This window comes from Mycetomoellerius zeteki, unplaced genomic scaffold (genome assembly GCF_001594055.1).
Source record: "Mycetomoellerius zeteki isolate Tzet28-1 unplaced genomic scaffold, Tzet1.0 scaffold386, whole genome shotgun sequence".
NCBI classification, from domain to species: Eukaryota; Metazoa; Arthropoda; class Insecta; order Hymenoptera; family Formicidae; genus Mycetomoellerius; species Mycetomoellerius zeteki.
The window spans coordinates 358,268-380,175 of NW_017257377.1; positions in this window are offsets into that span (position 1 = coordinate 358,268).

Below are 21,908 nucleotides of genomic sequence, written 5' to 3' on the forward strand. Positions count from 1 at the left end.
AAAAAAATCCACCCTTTTTGAATTTATTATTTTGATATACTACAGAATTACAATAAATTCGAAATAATTCATTAAAAGGAACATAATTCAAATATCGCTAATTTTATATTTAGATATTTTAATGAAATAAAATGATTAAATTCACAATAATAGAATTTCTTCTTCACACTACGATTTCAGTAAAATTACCTTATCTATAAATGTTCTCTACAGAAGACTTTTCGTTTCTCTCATTTACGATAGAAATAATTAACTAAAAATATGTCACTTTTGTAGAAGATATTATGATTTCATTGGAAACTTTAATTTGATGAACAGATTGAAGTTAAGTTAGTTTATTTCTAATGATTGATAAAGTAATTTTTACCCAACTCACTCATAGTAACAACGAAAACTACATTTTTTAGGTTGTGCTACTTTTGAAATAAGGAAATCATATTGTCTTAGAAGAAAGCAATAAAACAGGCAATTAAATTGTTACCACCATAATCATTAAAAAATGCACATCGTATTACTTTTAATTATAAATAGATGACATTATTAAATTTCTCTCCCATCGAAATCAAGAGGAAAATTGAATGTGATAAAAAGTCACGGGATAGGGACATGGGAAATGAAATTTCAAAGAGATCCACGTTAAGGGGAGAGAAGCGAGTAAATCGAATTTGTAGCGGGCGTGACTGTGAGGAACGAAAACGAACGGCGAGAGACGGCGGGCGGAATTTCGCACAGCCACGAAACAGCTCTTTTCGCGCACTGTGAACGATTCCGCATGTTTGCACGCGCGTTAGCGAAAATTCTGCCGCGAAAATGCTTGGGAAAAATGTAGTTGTTTGTGAAGGCCGAGCGTCCGCATTCCGTCAGTTCTCTCAACATGTCATTAACCCCTTCATCCTCGTGAGATACCTACATACATTTCTCACAAACTTTGCAAAAGCTATATGCTTGGATCAACAGAAGAGAAAAAAAGAGAAAATTGATCCATAATTCTTTTCTTTACTTTAAATGTTGCATTTTTAACCTTTTCAATCATATTTTGTTTTACAAATTTCATCTTACATTAAGGGCGGACCCCACCCCTGAGATTTCAAAAAATCGAAATTTCTTTTATTGCTTTAATCATTAGTTTGAACCCTTAAAAAGACGAGAAAAAAGATTCAGAAGCGAAATTCAAAGTCAAAGTGGTCGAGAAAGTAAATTTCAGCTGCAGCAGGTCGAAGCGACTCCGCCTCTTTCGTAATCCATCCGGGCCCTTTATAGGTATACAGAACTGCACCCAAAATATGAATTCTGGATGCTATATCTATAGATATCACAACTTGTACTAAATCCAATTTCAGTAATTTCAACGTCGGTTTCAGTGTGAAAGTGATGCCATTAGTAAATATCAAGAAAGCGCACGCGCCACTTTAACATTCTTCACTTTAACATTATTCAAACAGTTTTCATCCGATTGACTTCAAATTTTAACTAAATATTTTTAGCGACATTTTCTATCGGCTGACGTTTTTTTGGACATATTATGCAGCTTTTTTTTAATCGAATTAAAGACGATCTTTTTTCCGAAAAAAATTGCAAACCATCGCCGTTTCAAGAGAAATCAATATTTTTAAAAATCCCTACGTCAGCCGATAACCATAACAATGTAAATGATGCCGTTTTTTGCATAGGTTGCACCATTTTGCCAAAATTGTGCACACCGTTTGGACCCGTTTCACGAAAAGTATTCCCATAATTTGATCAGGAAACCGCCATTTTGTCGTTCAAGCGAAATGAAAAAATTATTTTCTACACTAGAAAATATGTATAATAAAACCCTCAAATTGGTTTTTCAATCAAGTTATTCACTTTTCCCCAAAAAATTCACAAAGTTAGAACTGATTTTTGGATGTCAGGAGTAGGGTCCCCCCTTAAATTTTAATTTTTAGTTTCTATCAATCCCCTTTTATTTATAGAGGAAAACACAATCATTTATTGAAAAATTGAGCTTCTTATTATTTTTTCAATGACTAAAATACTCTTTAGTATGACGCATTCACGTTGCCGATACAATCCTGCAATATCGCAAGGAATTCTCGCGCGTACGGTAAAGTTGAAGGAAGGACGTCAACGAGGAATTATCGAGAGATTAAGGTATCGTCTCGCATTGTTACTCCCCAGACTCCATCACTCAAAGTGCTTTGGGAGGCGACTTCCGCCTCGAATCTCGCGACTCCATTTAACTCGGCCTTTGCAAGTCTACAGCTTCTCCTCCGTGAGCCATTAAATGCAATTGTACGCCAGGGTCTTCTCTTTCTCATCTACAAGCTTCCAATGAAGTATCCAAATTCTGTCTTCAAGAAATTTCAATTCACGTGTGCAATCCAGAAAATTGCAAACACAATTTGTTGATTTTACCCGTCGAAGTCAATAATTTCCATAATAATAACAGCTATACGTTTCTTTCTAATATTATTTATTTATTCTATAATATTATTTATTCAGTCCAAATTGTATGAATAGTATTGAAATATTATAAAAGAAGAAGAACAGGTCTTTATTACATTCAGCATTACAAGCCAAGAAGAAGACTTGAACATTTTTTGCCTTGATCTTATATATATTCAACTATCCTTTGAATGCTAGTTATTTTTAAATCTAATCCATAACATACATCAATCTCAACAGGCAATATTTTCTCGTTATTCTTATTTTATCTGCGATAAATCTACATTTTATATCTCTGCTTACGTCTCCCTCTTTTAATTTTTATTTTATCTTTTCCATTCCTATTTAATTATACGTTTCTTCCGTATTGTTGCCTCTTACTGAAACGTTATAGAAAAATGTATGCACAAAAGCATTGATTTCAAAAAATCATGAAAGGTGATGTGTTTTCTTTCCAGTTACAACATCTTCTAAATCTGCACTCTACGTCAATTTGAATATTTATCCTCTCGAATCTCGATACAGGTTGTAAGCTTTTAGTCTCGCGCTCGCATTTACTGGAAAGCCATTACGGGCCATTCGCCTACAATTCTGCAATTGACAGCTCCATCAGGGGGCTACGTTGGATGATTGGACCGTGGGGAATCTTCCCGGCAGTGTGAGAGAGAAGCTTGGTCACTGATGAGTGCGACTAGAGAACTATTCTTTACGGCTTTCAATCTTACCTTAAAGCTCCCTTCCTTTCCGATCGTTCTGTCTATCAGGTTACCGTCACGCGCAGTCCGGCTTCGTGTAATCGAGAGACCGATTATTTGCACAATATTTTTAACATTGGCAAGAGCTCTCACAGCTTTTTTTAAATTTTTTGCATCGCGGACAGCGGAAACGTTTGCGACGTTTCTCGCAGTCGTGCGAAAAAATGAAGGATGAAATAATTGATTCGTATTTAATTAAAATACACATCTGGCGATTGCACTTTATTTTGAAATGATGAATATGATTTAAACTTTTACCTCTGCCTTATCGAAACATCGATAATCCATGAATGCCGTTTATATATTTAATAATATAAGGGCGCTAAATACGTAGGCAAAATAGTTTAGATAGCTCGCGCAAATAAGCGATGATAGTTTAGCGGGATGAAAAGGCATTCACAATTCGATTATCCACGGCGTGGCGCAGTTTGCAGCTCGGGAGGCCGTAGCTAAATGCAAATTTCGCAACTTATGACGTTCAGCCGGCGTAATTTCGTTGCGAACTGTAATGCTGCATAACTTCGATGCTTGACGAGCGTGAGTCGCGCTTCATTGCGTAACAATGGCCGGTCAACGTTATCGGAAGCTTTTTAATTACGTCGCAAATGGTCAGCGAAATCAATTACGTGTCTCATTTACATCATTTGTCTCCTATGAAATATTAATCGACTTTGCAACCTCTACGAATGTACCCGACTACACTTTCTTCGGTAAAATTTCTTGATAAGTTAATCATAACTTTTGTAGGAAATTAAAGTAATAATATTACGAATCATTATTGAATTTCAAATATAGAAGACTTTTCACCTTTTTTCCACAATTTATTTCCTGTTAATATTTTTATAAATAAATATTTGAAATAATAAATGTTATATTTACGATTTTTTATTTTATTTTACGGCACTCAATATTACATTTACAAACAGCAATTTATAAACAAAAAGTATTGATTAAAGTTTCAATGTAATAACGTTTTTAAAACAACGCAGTATTTTGTCACAACTCTTAAATAATGTTGGAAAGTTACCTTCTCTCATTTTCTACATATAATATTTTTTCTTCACTTTTAATTTTTATTGCTCGCAACTCGTTAATAATAGTTATGCGGTAGCGCAACTTTTCCGGAAATCTGAGAGTCTTGGGGAAAAAAAAGTGTAAAAATGAAATACAGTAAAGTCTCTGAGTGAAAGACGTATTTGCCGAGAAAGGATCTTTAATATTTTAAAGCAAGAATTAAATACTTCTATGAAAGAGGTAAAAATAAAATTGTAATTTGAAATTCCGGAAAGAGTTCGATGAAAATTTTATCGAGACAACTCCGGATTCGAAGCGATGTTTCGTGAACAGAACTACGGAAGGTTTTCTATTAAGAACACAGAGATTTGACGCGACTGGCGACCTGGTTTATCGTAAGGACCTAATAGAAACGAGATCTACGAAATCCGGAAACGCTTCCGTAAAAAGTTTCAACAACCAGTAGAAAGTTGGAACGCATGGTAGACTGCTTATTACGTGTATAAGCGTGCGTATGCGACAGTAGTAGCTACATTATACAGCTGGTACACCGGTTGGATGCTAAAAGTAATAACAACTTCCGGAACTTTCCTCGTATCACGCGTTCCTGCATATAGTGTCCCACGATGTTCCAGTTCCCTACAATATATCGGATACTCTGAGGCTAATCTCAACGATCCTGGCCCTGAACTTCGAGAAATAATCTGCCACTAGTGACTAACCAATTTATTGTTATTTTAATAGACTAAGGAGCATAGATCAACTCGTATGAAATCTAATAAAGGGCGTTTGTCGATCATATTTGAAATTAATGAATTTCCTGCGGTAATGTGATGGCTGGGAGACCAAACTCTAGCCCTATCGGAACTTTGAGCACTTGCTGCAGTTAATTAATTGCAAATATTGTGTTCTACTACTACCGAGTCGGGTACTGTATGTGAGATGTTGTGGTAAGGATATATAATTTGCCGTGTCACAAACTTAGAAACAGCAAACTATTCCTTAAGATACTATATCAAATTTATTCATCTGTTAATTTTCGCAAGTCAGACTTTTCAAGTGTTGATTGGCATTCTTAATAAAAGACTATTATTGTAAGTTCTCATTCAGAAAAGTTTATTTTTGGAGAAAGACAAGATTAAATTAAATTTAAATTAAATTAAAAATAGAGATTTATAGTAGAGAAGTAAATTTTAGACTAATAAAAAAGAATAAATCAAATAAGAGACAAATTTTTGTTTTCGATCAAAACAGATCTTGTTGCTTGATAATGTTCAAATGCAAATTTGTAAATACACTCTTAGTTCTATAATAAACTGCACGCCGATTCGATCTGTCATATTTAAAAAGTAATTATAAACTGAAGTTGGAAATATGTAACATCATAAACTACTAATCGTCGATTTAATAATGATGCTTTATTTAGAAAGATTTATTAACAGAAGAACTACTTCGATAGAAATGTCAGAATAATCGGTTCAGGTTGTTTGCGAATCCTTCGATTTTTTTCGTAACAAAAATGGAACGAGAATGGATGCGGTTAGTGTATCGATAGAAAATAACCAGGTTTCCATCAAAAGGTTATAAAATCACTTTTTCTCCTGGTCTCCGGAGTCCTCGGGCACAAGTCCCTTCAATCTTATGGCGGAAAATACACGCGAACTTTGCGGTCAGACGGATTGCGTATTCACGTAATTCCTCGATCGAGGGAAAGAAATTGCATTTAAATGGGCCATGCAAATCTACAAGGGACGGGGAAAGGGAGCAGATCGGTGAGCCCTACGTCCTGCGCCCCCAACCGCCCCCGCATTACGTGCACGAGAAAATCTTGTTATGCTAATACGCGGCAACATTCCACGGCTTTAACCGCTTGGCGTGCGGAAAACGAGTCACTGATTTTTGTGGACGATCGCGAAGAAGATGGCGGTCGCCTTTATCGATCGTGTCGCAACAACGCTTGGCTTGCAAAGCGATGATGTCGAACTAGAAGAAATTACTTTCAAACGTATTCTCCCCCTTTTTAAACTGTGTATAAAAATAACATTATAACTTGAATATGATTTTGAAAAATACTGTTATAAAATTCTATATACCATTATTAAAAATACCATAACTGTGCAATATTGTGTAATCCTATGTATATTATAATAATGTAGTACTAATATTGTAATATTGGAATATTGTGGAATATATCATAATTGTAACACTGTAACTGTAAACAAGCATATAAATATTAATTAATTTATTAATAATGTTAACAGGTATTAAATTTATTATGTTAATGGATGATTTATGTTAATGAATGATCCAGAACTTCTTTTCATAAGAGAGAGGAGAATTTATCAATTCTATTATCACATAAACAACAATTTTTTACATTGAATGAATTATTGTTTTGGATATTTTAGAAATTAAAGTGTCTCCACTTTGTCTCAAATCTTGGATAATGTCTAAATTACGAGATGTCAAAACTGAGGAAGAAAAAAAGAAAAAGATAGGTAGATATCTATCCGTCATTTTTTATTCGCTTTTGCCAAACTCTTACTATAGAACCTCTAATCGAATGAAATACCTACTTATTAATATCTCAGCGCATATTCGTTTTCCAACTCAAAAATTTTGCGAAAATTTTTCTTATGTATCAGACATTTCGTTGAAGTTTTAATGTTATATTGGTTTACGTCTATGTTTGTTATATTGGTAATAAAGATCCATTTCTTAACAGATAGCCACATATTTCAGTTACATGTTTCTTCTGTACTCGAAAATCCTTAAATATCCGTGACATGAAAAATTCACGAAGCTAAGTTAAATTATAAAGCGCAGAAACATTCGCGGCAACTTTATCTGCTCGGTTATAAGGACCTCTCCCTCTGAGGTCCTTCCATCGCGGGGATGGCGTCGCGCTTAACGCTGGCATAATTATTTCCAGTACAACCAACCCCGCAGTCGTATAAAACGTCAGCCTCAGCATGCGCGAAGGGGTCGCAGCTTTGTACCGCGAATAAGTGGGGATGAGGAGGTGAGAGGGTGAGAATGGTAGACCAGTAGGGTGAGATAAGGACGGCGGAGATCCTCGAAGGTCTCGTGCCGCAAGCAGTAAAAAATTTCTTTCTCCAATTCCCTCGTCCGCTTTGCACCCCCTCCCCTCCCCCTTGAATCTCTTGTCCTATTTTCATTCCTGTATTCGGTCTTCACCCCCGGAGTTCTTGGCAGGAGACTTTTTTAATGAATGTTCGCGGCTTAAAGGGAGAGAGGACGAAAAAAAGAAACGGACGAGTGAAGCTCAAGACTAAGGGAATAGGAGCCATTAGAGAGAACATAATCCTTTTTACTTCCTCTCTCTCTTTCTATCTACACCTCCGTGCGCCATCTAAGCGTAATTCACAAACTTTTGTCGGATTAAAAATGTCCGTCGGACCGTCATGGCTGGCGATTTCTGTCTTCATTCATCATCGTGCGATGTACTGTGCTTCAGTCGCCAAAAGTCGCTCCTTTTTAATTCTCTTTTATCGTTTTAATATTTCATGTGCAATAAAAATTGACAAACTAACGAAAAATTTGAAAATATTAAAATTAAAGTAGAAAACACATTTAAGAAAAGTACACAATAGGATCTGGGAATTAGCGCGACACTTAGTGCACAAAAAAGTTTTTACGCACTAAAGTACCGCAATGACAACCATATCTCATTATGTATTTTTTTTAAATTTATTGAACTCAGGAGTCCTATATAATTTTGTTATTTTAATTATTCTTAAAGTAGAAAAGAAGAAAAGGCGAAATTAATTACAATCTGTAATAAAAAGGTATTAATTTGGAATTTTACAGCATTAGTAAATGGATGTTTATTCCTTAATGCAGTCGTGACGGCATAACACAAAAAATTGAAAGTATTAGAATTAAAGTACAAAAGAAGAAAAGGCGGATTGTGGTAAATGGATGTTGATCCTTTAAAAAAATTTATGCAGTCGTAACAACATAATATCAAAGAAAATGGCCATCTCGCGGTTGCTATTATACCAGAAAAGGCAAAGGACTCAACAACGCAATAATTACTGGCACGCGTTCGCAACGTATACTCTCGGCCAAGGGTTACAGTTCTACAATGTCACCATTGCTCCAAGGGTGGGTTACCTTTTCTCATTAATTTCGCAAGAGAAAGACGTACCCGGCTTAAAAGGGTTATGCTAAAAGCCATCAACCTTTTGCCCTTGTCATCTCACCTTTTAATGAGATAGCAGAGGGTTTTATCATTTCTAACGAGATACACATTGCTAATTTTAATATTAGAAGCAAAAAAATAATACATCAAGAAAAAAAGACAAAAGAATAAAAGAATTAAAAAATGTTGCGAAGTATTGATATGAGAGATTGACGGGTTTTATTAAAAGGCAGTGACGATTTCGAATGAGTTGACTTTTGAGTTAAAGACTTGCAACAATAGCGGGCGGCTGAGATTTCCGGCCAATGGAGTGTGGAGCGATCGACATGTTCTCTAATCGTCTTTGGAAGTTCCGGGAATGAAGTGCCGAGCCGCGGATTAAGTGAGATTCTGCGCTCGAGGGCAGAGACGAAGCGAAAGACGTTAGGGGGAAAATCGGGGGCATAACCTGAGCGGTGGCGGAAAAGCGGGGGAAAAGTCAGAGAACGATATTCCAGCGAGTTACTAGATCGTCCTGAAAACGGCAATCGTGGACGTAGTCACAGAGCGCTGACGGGGCAGAGATTGCTTTATTCCCAGATTTTCCTATTTCACATGAAACAGTCGTCGCCAGATACGAGCACGGGCTCGACTAGCAGGGCTTAGGTACCAACGGACACAATGCAAAATCGTCTATTGTAAAAGATGCCGAGGCGTGAGATGTCGGTGAATAATAAACAACAAGCTATGTTGACTCACATGGCGTGGAAAATAGAAAATCAAAAGAAAAATGATAAATTTAACCGAATTTACAAATATATCCAATATTCTTCAAAACTCAAATCTAAAACATATACAATTTTAAAATTTCGACTCCCAAATGGAACGGGCTTTTCAGAATAAGTCTTCCAAAATGATTTTGATCATTTTTGTGAATTTTTCTAATTGATTTTTGAAGTGATAAGTTTTGTTTGAGACAAATAAATGCATAATATATAACATAATAAATGTACTACAATATAGAAAATTTTTGGAGTGTGATATGGGAATCGAAAAAACTTAATAAGAAAAAGTAATATGAACAATTACGTTATACAAATAATCTTTTATACGTCAAAAAAAATTATTTCTTATAAATGAAATTTTTATAAAAGCCTGAGAATTTACATTTCTTTATAACTTTACAATTAAAAATAAGGATATCGAGATCTTTACGTCAATAAAGATTCAGAGACTGCAATATCTTGAACTCTGAGAATTTGTACATAAAAATTGAATATGAGAATTATAATAAAAAAACTTGAGTGATTTGTAAATCTAAGTTGCAAGGATTTTAAGGAGTTAAGGGTACACGAATTCGAGAACTCCGTGATCTAAGATGACGCGTTTCCGAGACGACAATGAATAATAGATACGAACCTATTTAGCTTTCGTAGCGCGATCTCGATGGAATAGAGAGAAACGAAGAGTAATGTGAAGCGTGTAGATCGAGAGGAAGGGGGATTAAATTAGTTGACGTAACGGAAGGTTGTTGCACCTCTACGAAAGCTCCTGCAGGTACTTAACAGAGGAACTATATTCCAGGATTTCCATTATGCTGCGAGCAAAATAGCCTTTCTCCAAGTTGCCGGGGGAACAATACGCAGACCTTCGACAATACCTTCCAATACGCAAATTTGCGCTTCCTGAAGACATCGAAAACTGACACTCGTAGACTTCACGCACAATTTATGGATATACAGCTTCCGTAATAGCTTATAAGCCTCATAACGAAAAGAGTCCAGAATTGCATTTTTGACAAAAAATATGAATAGTTGAAATATGCCCATTCAAAATATGATTATTCGTGGACAAGCTACTCGATTTTTGCTTGACCATTATTCGAGAACATCAGTTGAAAAACACAACTGGGTCAGGAAATTCGTATTCGCGGCAATAACGTTCCTGTTTGGGTCCCGTAGGACAGAAGACAAATCCAGGTTACGGAGATGCAGTTGCTGGGAAGCAAGCCTCTGGAGGACTGGGGTTAAGCCGAAGTCGAGTGCGGCCGTGACCGAGTCCTGCCAGGACTGAGATCTTCTTGTTTTCTCACCTCGTGCAAGATTAACCGGCAGCGCATTCGGTACCCTGCGGCAGGATTAAATGAATTTTTCACGAGGATGACCTCGTTCCGCGGGATCTTGACAGAGTGCATCAAATCTTCCAACTTTTCTAGGAAACAAATCGCGGATCGCGCTCACGTAGAACCTTTTATTGCTAACGAGCCTGCTTCCCAGACAAATCTTTTCTTGAAAGAAGACAGGATTTGTGAAGAGATTTACCGCTGAATACTTATGTGTCACTGGATTCATTTTCCATCAAAATTGGTATCTGTATCTACTTATATATTATAAAAATAAAGGAAAATGTAATAATGTGGGCTCACACATTGTTTTTTATGTATTTTTTATTTTTAGTTATATTTAAGTCAATATTATCACAAACGATAATTTATTGATCTAAATTTAATATAAAATACACTTGAAAAGATTAAGAGATTTGGGAAAAATTATTTTAATGAAAAGAGGTAGAGAAGGTGGTATCATGGTACCCCAGTTACATTTTACATCATAACTTTTTAATAATCAATATTTAAGTTTAAAACTTGACAATTACATTCGTTAAAATATTGTTGAATCGATTCTGGACTCAAAGTTACGAAATATTTGTTACTTAGGATACTATTAATAAAAATGTGACAACATTGCATAATGACTCGAAGAAAAAAATGGATGGTAATGTCGCCTTCCATAAAAATAGCCTTAAAATATTAGTTTTGTTTGGAAAACAGTATTTGGTTACAAAATTAACAAAAAAGTAAAAATTTTAAAATGTATGCAAATGAATGTATATACATTCACATAACTTCTGCATATATAAGCTGCTCAGTACTAAAAATCTCAATACTAAAAATAGTACACGTAATATAAACTATACATTAACAGTAGAGCTACAATTGAACATATCAAATAATTATTTTGATATGAAAACCTCAAAGAAGAGATCGTGAGTAATCAATATCCATAGAGGGCCACATTAGCAAAATGTCATGGTATTGTTTAAATTTGTATAACTCAAAATATATACAGTTAAATAAAATGTTAAATAGCAAATAACACACTCAAAAATACATACATTCATATGATAATACGCTCAAGTTTAAGAAAAATGAGGAAGTAGGTATAATTAAATGCTAAAATGTATCTCAGAACGTTTCGAAATACTTGAAAGTAAAAATGCGTTATAATAAGTACTGATTATTGAATATTGGTACTATTACCGTAAGTCAACGGCAAGCTACTGAACTAATAATTCCATAAGTAATTATTAGGATTCGTTATATAATAGCAGAGAGATATTAAGGGAGGCCACAATATATATAATGGCCATAATACCACCTTCTCCTCTATTATAATATGAGACTATCTGAATGTGACGATAAAGTGGCTTCTCGCTTATATTTACAGAATCTGGTATATTTACAGAATCTAATTTCTTCAAGTCTATTTGGACTTTCCATGAAGACCAAATAGTTGGAATTCATAGAAAATTCTAAAATGTATTAAGATATTATTAAATTCTCAAAAGTTTCTTTTCATGAATACGTTTTTCTAACAATAATTCTAAATTTCACGACTTTGATATCCATCTAAGAACAAGTTAGAGAAAACTTTTTTTGCAGGAAATGGTGTTAACTATAATAGAATTTTAAGTGGAGTCCCGTTAGGAGAGGCTCATACATTACCACCTTCTTCTCTACTTAATTATTTCGAAGAGCTGAGATAAACTCGATTATTAAATTCAAAATATAATATTTAAAAATGTTTTCTCTTGTTTTTCTTTTTTCCTATCTTTGTTTTTTCTTCGTTTATACGACATGAGTAAGTTTTCTCAAAATATCTCTCTCAAACATAAAATTGTTTCGGCTTGCTTTTGCTTTATATATATAAACTCGTCCATATATCCAACGAGAATAAAGTACTTAAAGGATTAATCTCCTTCCTAAAGGTTTTTTTGTTCATGCGAGTGATCCTCTTGGATATATCCAAGGACCTGTGCGACCTTGCGAAGAAGACTTGTAAGATAGGGAAGGGAAGTGGCGCATTATGCACAATAAAGGAGAAACAAGAGGGTAACGTCAGACACACTTAGCGTCGGAACTTTTTGCCGGCGGCTCTCGGGCCATCCTTCTTCCCGACGGGAAGGACGCCGGGAAGGAAGAGGAAGGTAAATCCAGAGGCAGGATTTAAAACGTTCTCAGCGAGCGTGTAAAACAGCGACGACAACGGCAGAGCTGCGACCGCGCAACGACACAAAGTGGACCGGGTAAAATTATTTCAAAGAATCCAGAGAAATTATTCCGGACATTCTTCATCGCCAGAGAAATGTTCACCCTCTCGGCGACTTTCTTCCTCGTCCAGGTCCTCGCCCTCTGCGGCCGAGCTTCCATTTGTCAGACTACCAAAAGGATCTCGCAGACGACTATCAGGAAGAGAAATTGAATGTTGATAGATGAGAATGACGATCGAATAGAAGCTACAAAATGCTTTCTAGTAATTCTTGAAGCCATTCTATTCAACATTACGAAGAACTCACCTTTTTAAAGAAACTCTTTTCATGTTTTTCTCATGCTTGAAAAGTCAGAATTGTAAGTTTGTTTTCGTCCTTCTAATCCAACAGATTTTCCTCTCTTAAAATTGCTATTCCCTTTTTGAGGTTTTGTACTTCTTAATTTTTTAAAATAAAAATTTTTAATTTTGCAATTAATTTTTTATATTTTTGGAATGTACAGCTTTTTCCGTTGAATCAGCTTATTCCTTTTAGCTTTTTAAACTATAAATTGTTTATAAATTCATTGTTTTATTTACAAATTTGTGCAATATCTTGACGATTTGTGAAATATTTGACGATTATACTAAATATAAAATATAAATAAGATAAATGTTTAAATAACTGAATGTGTCCAGTGATTGAAAAATCAACAATACATTGTAATTGTTAAAATATTTGTTATTAACAGCAAAAAATGGCAAATTAAAAAAAGAAGTTAAATATTTTCTATCAAAATAAGTGATAAAAGCATATAATTGTGATTGCAAATTATTGCTAGATCTGTTGTCATGCTACATCTTAAAAGTTCAACCTGATGGAATGTTTCTGGCGGCACATTCGAACTCAGCACTCTAAAATATGTTTAAGAAAGCTGTTTCCTTTCCTCACACTAAAAATTAACCAAAATTTTTTAGTTAATATTATTAATCAATATAGGAAAGGTCTCTATTACGAGATACCGAATTTATTTTGGATAAATGCTAGAAGTTTACGTGCAGAATTTAAAAAAATAATAGGTCATTTTGAAGGGAATTTAATAATGAGCTTTAAGATAATGTTATGTAAAAAATTTAATTCGAGAATTCTACTTTTTTTAAAAATTAAAGAAATGTAAAAAGTGAACAAATCGCAAAGTCAAAAAATTGTGCTCCTAATATGAGATGCCCTAAGAAATCGATAGTAAAAAGTACATCAGTATTGCAATTAAAAAACCTTATGTAATATTTCTAAAATACAAACAGACACAGCCAGTGCGCGCAAAATGAGCATATGATGCATTGTACCCAGGACTCGTCTTCAGGTAGTTGGAACCAAGTTGCATCGCAGAAACAGATACTCGATGTTCATTCCGATTGTCCTTTTTATTATTGACATTTATACTTTAGCAACGATTTTCGCTATGATATAGGAGCATAGGTTATTTTATATTAGAAATATCCTAGATATTTTATATTACGATTTCCACGCCTTCCGGTTTTACGCGATTATTAAATCTAACTTCTCTTAAGCAATTCAGGATATCCCATATTTTTCTATTAATACGATCTTACTCTATCACAACATGAAGATTTTATTGCCAAATATTTACTTATTAAATATTTAATAATAAACGAGGTTTAAAGGCTCATCTCAATGAAACTTGAAGACATCCAAATTCTAAAATCTTTTTTTACGACTATAGGTATGATCTAATAATGAATTTTTCACTAAATAGTTTTCAATCCAAGAGCAATAAATTCATGGTGGAACCAATAGATAGCGTTTATTAGTTTAGCAGAAACACCGCTGTCTTATATTAGGCACCTATCTCATAACAGGGGGCTTTCCTCTACTAATATAAAACTGATTGTACCTTCTTATTAATCCAGTCATTGGGATATTTATTTTATACTTACTTTAATGTTTGTATTCTTAAACTATTATATTTTTTCTTAATCTTTCTCGCCTTTAAAACCAATTCCGAATCTTTCTGAAGACGCCATTCATATTCACTAGTGTCTATTTGGTTATAGACAGAACAAAGAAAAATTCCAATCTCGCCAAAACGTTGGCGAACAGTTCAATAGCTGTGAATGCGCTTTGACCAATAGCCACGAGTTGTTAAATGGTCGTTCACACGGATGCATCCTTGCTTCTAAAAGGGATTTACTGCCCGATTTATCGACCGCGTTAAACGTCTTCGCGTGGTCCAGTCCGATCCCACGTCCCACTCGCGAATTATGAGGACTACATCGTTGTGAGTCACAACCTCTGTCGAGCGATCTAACGACTCAAGTTCAGCTCTCGTTCGCAGGCGAAGTGGCTTTTGTCCGGCTTTTGTTGGCACCGGATCGATCATCTATAAACGGCTTCTCGTTCAACCCGTGCGGCTCTATCGAGGCCGTCGCGTCCATCCACAGATCGGACGCGACGTATCGATTACTTCGTCCCACTGCACAATGCCGCCGCGGATTATGGCACTTGGACGATTTCTCCGAAGCGCACATCCCCTAAGCGAGAGCGGATTCTATTACCAGAGCTGCTACATATTTTATATATAAGTAGTCCAGGACCATACATTTTTAACTCGTATACTGCTTTTAAATAGTTATAAATTGTAATTTAATCTTAAAAAGTTAATAAATATTAAACATTAAATAAATAACAAAGTAAATATAGCACAGATCATTCCAGCAACGTTCCAGCAATATTATGGTAACATTGCAAACGTAATATTTCTGCAAGTTCCTGTGCTGTATAGGTCAATATCTCTATACATAGCAAAGTAAATAGTATCATTATACAAATAAATAATATTTAATAGATTAATGTCTATTAAATACAAACTGACAACTTCTTTGTGTAAAAAGATATACTATTCTTTTACTTAATTTAATTAACTCATATCGAGCTGTTTTATAATAAAGAATAACTTCGCGATTCAATATATCAACTTATTGCATTTATTTTTTAAGAGTACTTGAATTCGCTTGTGAATAAATGTGGTATTGGTCGTCATATCCATGGGTACACGATGAGATGGACACGAAGAGAGAAAGAAAGAAGAGGATTTTTCGAGGGCGATTCAATATTGACTATTGCCCAATGAGAGCGAGGCGTATTCGACATCAAACGAATCCATTCGCGCGCAAGATTCTCTCGTTCACGTCTACATTTTTATCCACGAGTCACACGTATCCCGAGCCGTTCGCAGAAAAAACAAATATACATTAAAAGAGGACAGCGTTGTGTAAACTGAGTTTTACAGAAAAAAAAATCGATGGAAACCGATAGATAAAAGGTCAGAAAACCGAGGAATAAAATTGCAGTATCTAAAAATCAAAAACCTGAAAATGCTAAAAAATTACGTGGTGTGGAGACATTGAAAATTTTAAACGAATCTTCAAATCCAAAGACAAGGGAAAGTAAAAATTTAATAAGTTAAACATTCGTGAAAGCTGTGAAAAGAGCAAGTTAAAGTAGTTAAAATCCTAAAAGCAAGGAACGTGTCTTCTGCATTTTAACAGCTACAATTCGCATTCACTACTCGTACTTCGCTCGGTGTATATATCCACCTTCAGGAGTAAGCACGGATGACCACATCGGTGGATTATTTAAACAAATGTGCCCTCGTTAACGACGACGGAAATGTCGCTAGCAGTCACGAGCCGCGTTTACATTAGTTGCTTGTCAGGTGGTACGGACACAGGATAGGTGGAAGCGATTTATGGAGGAAATAAAGCCGAAACACGCTCGACAGACTCCACCGATAAACAACGATATAAACAATTCGCCATTGATTACAAGCATGAAGATCGATCGACGATTTCCGTGGATTTATGGCAGAATTTTTGGCTGTCTTGCAGATAATCAAGCTACATTTTCAATCAGGATTAGAGCCCTCCAGAAATAAAAAAGTTAACGATGAGTACGATTATTCAGTCATAACTCACGGAAAGGCTTCGTGAATCAACTTATTCATAATGGTACATTGAAAAGAATCAATTGATTATACCGAATAATATAAACTTTGATCAACATTTTATTTCTCAATTACGAATATTATAGATATTTCCTGTAAGGCTTTTTACACTGAAAAAGGGTATGCTTCTAAAAAATTCCGTTACCCTTTAACTGTTAGAAATTCCGCTATGAATTTCTTACGTAATAACACAAATTCGTATACATGTATTATACATATATGTAGCTATTTAAGGAATAGAAGTTTAAGGCCCAATTTTCACAACTCACGGTTAACTCTTACTAATGCTAGAATTGGAAAGAGATGAGAAATAAGTTGATCCTTGATTAAGAATTAGCCATGAGTTGTGAAACTAATGTAAGCCTAAGTGATATATTGAATAATAAAATTTATTGGCAATAATTTAATACCAAAAAATTACTGATTTACAAGGTTTCTATTTCTCAATACATGAATTCTTAAGTATTTTATGTATTTTTCCGTAAAATAAAAAAACACAAACTGAAAATTGTTTAAATTTGCAAAAATTTTTTCAAAAATTCTTGATTTCTCAGAACCTGAATGTGACGAAATCATTTTAACCTTATATTTTCTTTCAGCAGCTAAAAATAATAATAAGAATCATCATTCAGATGCTGAGAAACAGAAACCTTGTAAATCAATGTTACGTATTATAAATTTTGAGAATATTCGTCAGAGAGAGAAGGAAATTTTTGGCGGCCTTATGATAAAATGCATGCATAAAATTCGTAGCAGAATTATTGCACACGTTTTACGTTTCACGTGTCAGGCTTCCGTCGACGTGTCCAGTATGGATTGATTGGTCGGTGGTTTAATTAATGAACGATCGCGATACGATGAGCGGGATGCGATCATTTCGGGAGAAAAACCACGCGGCCGCTCGGCCGTCGTCCTACGATAATTGATGACGTTGACAGAAAATTGATAATTCATTGTTCGCGTCTGGCCGAAACGAATAGATGGGCCGCGTCAGCGAAATAACAGAAATCATGAGCCGACTTCAACTGTCGGTCTGCAGTTTCGTTGTTGCATTCGACAACTGCATCTACAGCCATCCCTCAAAAGACTAAACGCTAAGGCTGTCTTAAACCACCATGATTAAACTGTTAATATCGAATTCTTAACATTTTGGAATACTATACTCTTGAGGAAATCGTCGAAACTATTTGTCATCGATTTTAATGACTTTTAGATATTTGTAGAGTATCAAGAAATATTAAACCTATATTTTTTTAATTTGCTTATATCAAGGTTTAGGGGTTGAAATAATAGAGTTGAAACAATATTCGAAAATAACAGATTTTTTTCATTTTCAATATCTTCGAAACTATGAGATATATATGAAAAAATATTTTATACAAAAATTGTATGATATTTTATACTCTGGTGTATTCATATTTTTCGAAAGTGTCAAATTTCTTTATTACTCCTAACCACAAGGGTTTCGACCTCTAAATCTAAACGGATAAATTTAAAATAATTGGTTCTAATATTTTTCGATGTTCTACAAAATATCTAAAGCTCAAAATACATGAGGGACAGTTCCGAAGATTTCCTTGTCAGTCATCGAAATTTTCGACTTCGACAGTTTTTATAACCGTCACAATCCAAATTCTCAAATCTTTTAGCTTTCGAAATAGTTAGAACTTTGTATTCCACGATTGATAAATTCTTCTTTAACGCGAGGGATCTGGGAAGCTTCAACTTTAAACTGATCTTGAGGACTTGGAAGTCTCGAATTCATCTTTGCTAGTTTCCGGAATGTATAGATGAATCTATATGAATCTATAGCTCCGAAGTAACCGAATGTAACCTCAGCAGCAAACACCGGATATGAACGTAGTTTCCAAGATAACTACGTAATAGTTTAAGCACGATGTGGGAAGTCGAGCGCTACACGTGCGATCAATGGCGAGTTTAAGTCTTGAATTTATGGAGTTGCTTAGCGATACCCAGGCTGGATATATTGACTTTGAGAACCACTGGACATTCGCGAAATACCTGTTTCCATTGCTAATAGACGGTATATACCCGGTGCACAATAGGTCTTTCAGGCTGAGCTTACGTATGGTCTTACTACTTGCTGGTTTTGTCCTTTATCAATATTGCTATATTACTAACAAATTAACGAGTATAATCAAGTGAAAGAAAAATGGCAAAATGATTGAATTAGTTAAAATTATTAAAATATAAATATTTGCTTTTGAACAGAATGTAATTTATCCAAGAAAAACTAGAAAAATATTGAAAACGGTAAGAAGAAAATAAAAGCTTAATGCGTTATGCAATCTCGCATAAACATAAATAGCATAATGATTTAAAGATTAAATTATTAGAATGGAAGGCAGCTACACCCGCAACACACAAAATATTATATAAAGATTTTCATCTGGAAAACAAAATAAAGTCATTTTTAACTGGGCTTCCAACTTTCCGGTGAACAGTCTAACGCGACTGTAATATTTATTATCTTGGCAACTTTCCGATATGAGAATCGTGTTGTTTAATGTTACATTTATCAATAAGTAAAAGACAAGTTTTTAATTTGCGAATTCAGTTTGTTCCATTTTTCCCAATCTTGCTCGGCTAGTTTCACTATAGTGTATTCAATAAAAATCAAATTGCGTCATGCTTGATTCACTTCGACATATTGCAGGTAGATATCGACTCCGGCGGAGCTGCGGGCAGCGCTATCGATCGTTATTCTGATTAGCACGGTAGAATTCACGCGTACGATACGTCCGTTCATGCAGATGCGGGTGCACGCACCGGCGGCCATTGCGGTTTTTAACGATGGCCGGTACGAAACAGCGCGGCGCTCGGGTACTCGTATAAGCATCGGCGTATAAATCCTGAATTACGGCACTCTGGATCACGCCGGTTTTGTTACATTGTTGTTATTCGAACGCGTGCGCGAGCGCACGTCGTGTCGTTACGACGCCGACGCCGCTATACGCGATTGGTTTCAAGCAAACTGCGCTTCCGACTTTATTGTCCGACGCCTGTTTCGATGCGGCACGTCGAGAATCACGTGGTATCCACCATTTCCGCCCAGCGTAATCGCTTCCTCCCCCACGCAAATAACATTCGGAGATTCATGCGATTCGGCTGTTCCACTTTTTGCTCCATGATGAATTATTATTACATTTGCCACCGAATTTGTGATCCCTCACTTATCATTTTCATATACAACTAGAATAATCCACGGGTAAAATATGGATGCCGGAAATTGAGATTAGGCATTATAACATCGATCTATCTTGTGTACGTAATGTACTCTTAAATGATGAATTACTCAGCATTTACATAATTTCCTTAATACACTGTTAAATTCATAACATTACATTATGTCCAATTTGAGTTATTATTAATCACTTCTGTGGGTCGCCACTGCTCTCCTGCTCAATACGTCGTCAATTTAACTAAAACAACAGAATTAAATAATTTAAGATAGGTATGTATTAAATTTTACTCTCTCAAATTCAATTTATTATTTATTAAGTACATACATTAATATGGAAGTCGTTCACGTGGAAAATAAGCAACTCAACCGTATAGATGCATTGATTTATATTTTAACACACACATAGAAGTTAAATGTAACAAAATATTATTTAACTCCGGCGATTAGGTTATCGTTATTTCTCTGATATTTAACAGAATATTTTTAGTAATAATTTTATTGCAATATTACGTATTACAATGTATGCTGATTTTTAATTTATCATTTCACAAAATTAAAAAGAAATGAATTACTATTATTTCATATTTTATACATATAATCAGGAATAAAGAGAAGAACGTTTTATGTTTGCTATTACGTCAAATTAATATTTGCTTTTCTCATTAATGTCTTCCAATTTCGTTTTTATCCTGAAAGTACAAAATACTTGATTTATTGTAACATTACCGGAGTAATACGATAGTTTTGCAACACTCTGGGCACTGCATGCATTACTATTAGAATGACCTAAATAATAGCTCGGCTACTCGGCAGGACGCCGGTGAAATTACGGGGTGGCCGCCATTCCTTTTCAGAAGACACAAAATGGAAGGATTAACATCCTCCAGCCGACTATAATAATAGAATTACCCCGACAACGAGCTTGGGATTTTCGGAGGCCCAGGTTACACGCCCGCAAAAATACTGCTTCACAGCGTAATGTCGTATAGCTTGGACGATAATCCGGTCTCGGATGAAGTTGAAAATGGGGTGGAAACACACCGACACCCTTGCCGGACCGTAAACCGCTTTGTACATCGTGCCGCTTTTTCCGGAGGACGGACATAAACTTGCGATACTGAGATAAGTTTCTCGGAAAGTCCATCTCAAAGTCAGCCTTAGAATTGAATATTTTTTTTCAGATTCATAAAATAACTTGTAAATAATAAAAAAAAGTTGAATGTGTGTGTGTGTGTGTGTGTGGATGAAAAAGGGAAAAAGTATTTAATAATACTGGAAAATATAAATGTACAATAAATAATTTGTGTTACTACAAACTATGAATCATAAAAGAGAAAAAAAGAAATTATCTACTCATCTTTAATTTAAAAATTCAAATACCACTTTTGTATCAATATTACAGTATCAAATATAAAATATTTGTTTCGCAATAAAGTTCTTTATCGAATTAATTTAGGGGGGATTATTTCATATATAGGAATGTCCGAATGTTTCGGCTTTATATGTATTATTTATATTATTAGCTTCTCAGATCGATTAATGTCCAAATGTTTCGGCGCACAGTCACATCTGAGATAATTAAAATTTAAAAATTAAGAATATACAGGGTGTCCCGTAATTCACCTGACAACGCTCGTGAACAGGTAGAGCAGACTAAACTGAGTCGAAAATTCCTTTTGCAATTTTCGTAATAGTTAACAAGATATTAATTACTAAAAATGACCGAATATTGATCTTCAATAATTTTTTTCTCAAATATTATCAACTTTACAAAAAAACTGTAACAAACAAAAATTGTTTATTTTTTCTCATAAAGAATTTTTGAGAATTATTTCAGAATTTTTTAATACCGTATTTTCTCATAATGGTAAAAATAAGAAAATGCAGTACTAAAAAGTTGATAAAAAAAATGCTAGAGTTCTATGAGAAGAAAATAAACAATATTTGTCTCTTGCAGTTTTTTTGTAAAATTGATAGTATTTGAGAAAAAAATTATTGAAGACCAATATTCGGCAATTTTTAGTAATTAAT